The 4,516-nt window shown below is 50.6% G+C and overlaps 1 long non-coding RNA gene across 1 annotated transcript in view; it reads right to left on the bottom strand.

Moving 5' to 3' along the window:
- Positions 1 to 4,516, bottom strand: part of LOC123522639 — an 18,520-nt gene that overhangs the window by 11,560 nt on the left and 2,444 nt on the right. The gene's annotated exons all lie outside the window — the stretch shown is intronic.

The raw sequence follows: 4,516 nt of genomic DNA, 5'->3' as shown, positions 1-4,516 counted from the left end.
TGGATCCACAAGACTTTCCACCCACTGGCCTGTGATGTTCCTGCACTCAGCAGCACTGGCTGCGTCTGAAGAGGAAATGACAAATTGGTATCGGACATATGGGCTAATATCAGACTTATGGACTTGTTCTGGACTGGGCTGGGTCGTTTTCTGAATATACAATTGGTCTTTCTTATGCACGAGTGCCTATGAATTTGTTTCTTTAGTCAACCCAGACCAACACAGGGACAAAGGCCTGTGGGTGCTCATGCAGAAAGAGCCTGTTTGAACCCGAGACCGTAGTTTACTGGGAAGCAATGCCTGAACAGGTGTTAGTATTGCGTCCCCGTGCCCCACTATCCCTTGGCTCAGAGGAGATGCTCTGAACAAGGAGCAGGGGGGTAGACGCTTCTGCATGGTGCCCAGATCGGAGCAAGATCACCAGGGCTGGTGTGGGCGGGGGATGCGCATTCCACAGACATGCCAAGCTGACCTTCTTTACTGCAACCCACTTCTTACAGTCACAACCGCCTTTCCTGGTGCAGGTGCTCCTGTAGCCTACAAGCCAAAGCAGACCCAGCAGGGGCTGGCAAGGGCGGTACCTCTGCGCCTGGAGGGGGGGTGGGGTGCAGAAAGGGCGGGAAGTGCCTGGCCCAGGTTACGATCCCGAGGTAGAGAGGTCCTCTTTGGTAATGCAGGATGAAGGACCCTTGTTCACTGCACTAGCACTAAAACTCTGTGCCCCATCAAAGACTCCAAAAGCCAAGATAGACAAATTAGAGAAAGCATGTTCATGATCACAAAAAAGAGTTACCCACTGACCACAAACCAGACTGCCAGAAAAACTGCCCCATCCCTGTGGGAAGGAGGGCGGCTGGACTCTGTGTCACAGACTGTGGACGCACCACCAGGAGGAGCCAGGCCCTGGAGAAGGGCATCAGCAAAGAGAGAAAGAGCCAGAGACAACTGGGCAGCACCCCCTAAAAGCAGCGACCACCGCCCCCACCCAACACTGCCAAACCCACCTGACACAGAGCGCCCAGAAGGCTGAGTAACCCAGCCCACAGGGTTTCCACCCGACAGACAACAGACCCACCGGCAGGTAAACCAGACGGGGATCCCCCGGGCCAATAATGCCCCAGAAGATCCTCAACTGCCCTTCTCGTTTCCAGCCTGACGAAACCAATCCCAAGGGGCTGATGGGCGTCAGCTTACAGTCTGCTGAGGAGAAGCTGCTCAGGGGAATGCACCTCTTTCACTGCAACAGGGGCAACAACAAGCCCAAGCTGTGAGTGTGCTCGGGGTCGGGGCCGCAAGGCAAACACCAGAAATTGTTCCTGGCCATTTTCTTTAAAATTTTAAATATCTCTACAGCATCCATCCCAACGTCACAAAGCTGGTGAGGTCACGTCAGTGCTTACACATCAGTAACCTGGAGCAGTGCTCTGGTTTCACAGACCACTACAACCAAGCCTGCTACGAGAAAGGCACTTTATACAGCAGTTCTCAACACCCTGCCAGCGAGTCGATTCCCACACACAGTGACCCCTGTGGGACAAGAGAGACCTGCCCCTATGGGTTTCTGAGATTGCAACTCTTTACAGGCGTAGGAAGCTTTGTCTGTCTCCTGAGGAGAGGCTGGTGGGCTCAAACTGCTGACCTTGAGGTTAGCAGCCCAACTCGTGACCACTACAGCACCAGGGCTCCTATGTACAGTGACACGCCTCTGATTTACAAACAAACAAACCCTCAATCTGCTCTTGGGAGAATTACAGAAGTAGATGAGGTAACAGCAAGGCAATCTAGTTTTCGTCAAAAGAGCAACTGTGGCCTTACTGCCAAGAGAGCTATTCCAAAGAAGTGGCAAAGCCATGTGTCCTTTGCGATGGGGAGCTGGCCCCAGAGAAATGTGGCTGACTACACAGTGCTTCCTGGAGGGCTGGGCCTGGTCCAAGCGGCGACTGCTCAATGTTGTGCCCGGGTCCCCAGGAAGACTCAGTTGAGATCCTATCCTGGGCAAGCGGAAAAGGAAGTCATGCCCATGAGAAGTTTCATCAAAGGAATCAACCTGTGGTGTGGAAAAAGGAATTGCAAACAGCACTAGAGACAGTGGCTAAACACAACATCTCCTGGCTCTTTGTGGCTGCGGCTGCGGCAGGGCCCTTGGCGCTATGCTCCTGTCACTCCAGCAAGCAGGGGCAGACTCCCCACTCCCTCAGTCACCTCACCTCACACTGCTGGGACGCCTGGCTCCTGGCAGAATGAGAGCCAGGGCCAGCACCAAACCACTGACGCACCCCGCCACCTGCAGCCAGATGGGCAAAGTGCAGCAGCAACACAGAGGCACACAGCTGCTCCCAGGGACATGGTTAAAAACAATACCTCACATCTCACCCAGAAAGTACCTATCATGAGAGTAAATCTCTCTCATCCCTGCCCGGGGCCCAGCACTGTGGACACGAGGCTCCTGAGCTGAGCAGCATCCAGGCAAGAGGTGCCACCTAGGAGGGCGGGGATGAGGCTGGCACTTTTTGTTTTGCACTAGAGATGGCAGTTTCCAAGAACAAATTGTTACTTCATTGCCTCTGTTAGACCAGGAAGAAGCTCTTATAAACTGGTTGTGCGCGGATTAACTGTTGAGCTGCTTACCATAAGACCAGGGTTCTACCCCAACCACAGCCCTAGAATAGGATGGGTCAATGTGCTCCCATAAAGACTTTTAACTTTAGAACCCCGGTGGTGGAGTTATTAACCTCTGTCCTACAGCATCGGTGTACCTGGAACTGATTCAGTGTCAGCTTCACAACTGATGGCCTGAACTTATTTATTTACTGGTTGGCCTTCACTGTCTCACATTATAGTTTCTAATAAATGAACAACAAAGTATATGTGACCTAAGGATGAACAATCCATATATTCTTTAATTACTTCAGAAAAATCACCAGGGCTCTATAACAACATACGTGCTATCCTAAAAATTCAGGGTACTGGTGTGGGAGTCTGCACGTGCCTGCGCCGTCAGCTGTGTTTAAGCTTCCCATTCCCGGATGTTCCCTGGCCTATTGGCCTGCCTGAGTTTGGCCTTTGTGATGATTGGTGCTCGGTGGCAGGCAGCCGCCACGCTCATTGGACACCTCCGCCAGGCATCCAAGTGCACCTCATTTGCATGCGGACCTGTTTGAGGACTGATGCCTGCCATTTCTTCCATATTTGGTAGCTGCGTGATTATTGGATACTACCCGTTACACTTTATTAGCATATGATATAATGCTACCCGCCCACCATTGGGTATTTAAGCCTCTGCCTTCTGCTCAACAAATGAGGCTTGATCAGACTCCTGTCTTGTGTCTATTTCTCGTGTCTCTTGCCCCTCTTCATTCCCAGTCCCTTTTTGTTTGATGACCTGCGGGACGGGTCGTTTTGGCGCCTGAACGTGGGGCACCAGCAAGTTGAGAAGCCTCGGTTCCTGTGCCGCTGGCATCCTGCTATAACACTGAGCTGTGACACTGTGCTGTAACATCCAGCAGCTGTGCCTTTGTCGCCTGGAAAGCCTTGAGGCGATCCTCGCTCAACCACCCTGAAAACGAGGGAACCCCCTGAGGAAGCAGGCAAATCATCAAGGACTGGCCAGTGGACTGATCAGTGCCTCCACACCTCTGTTGTAGCCTGCGGAGAAGACTAAGTGGTTCAGTGGTCAAGAATTGAGTCAGCATCAGATATCCGTGGGACAGTTGCGTGATGCTTTAAAGACACGGGGAATTAAGGTTAAAGCTAAAGATTTATTTAGATTTTTTTATTTCATAAAAGACACATGTCCCTGGTTCCCTCAGGAAGGCACGGTTGATGCCCATATTTGGAACCGGGTAGGAGATTGTCTAGAAGATTATTATAAGGTTTTTGGTCCCGAAAAGGTCCCTGTGACGGCATAGTCTTATTACAAGCTCATTAAGGAAATGGAAGTAGACTACAGGCTTCCCAGGTCGACGAAAACCATTGCCCAGACAGAAGAAATATTGAAAGTCAGTTCTAAGATTGATCTTACAGAGTCTCAGCCTAAGGAATTAACAAAAAAATAATAATAATAAATAAAAATAAGCTTTCTCAGTACGGGGCTACCTCTCCATACAGCTTAGCCCTCTTGGATTCTTTGGCTGAACAATGGCTCACCCCGGGGGGATTGGAATGTGTTGGCGACTGGGGGAGACCATTTGCTCTGGAAATCTGAATTTTATGAGAATTGCTGAGAAACAGCAAAAAGAAACCTCGAGGCCAAAGCCTATATGTCCCCTGGGGACTTCAGCCACCGAAGGTTTGAAGGTGATAAAGTACAAGAGGCAGTGGATTCCAAGATCCAAAGTGAGACTATTAAACAATCCCAAGAAGCTCCTTTGCCTTCAAAAGTAGAGATAGCAGAGAAACAGAACCAGCAGAGTAGTGAGAAGCATCTAAGCTATGCAAACTTAAATCAGGTGAGAAGCAGGCAGAATGGTGCAAATGAGAAGATTTTAGGCAGAACTGAAAAAACTGAGCCAGAAGG

This window comes from Echinops telfairi, unplaced genomic scaffold, assembly GCF_000313985.2.
Source record: "Echinops telfairi isolate 266 unplaced genomic scaffold, ASM31398v2 ScPeMD7_7427;HRSCAF=8465, whole genome shotgun sequence".
NCBI classification, from domain to species: domain Eukaryota; kingdom Metazoa; phylum Chordata; class Mammalia; order Afrosoricida; family Tenrecidae; genus Echinops; species Echinops telfairi.
The sequence above is the reverse complement of the archived record's forward strand: the minus strand, read 5'-3'. Positions and strand labels throughout refer to the sequence as shown.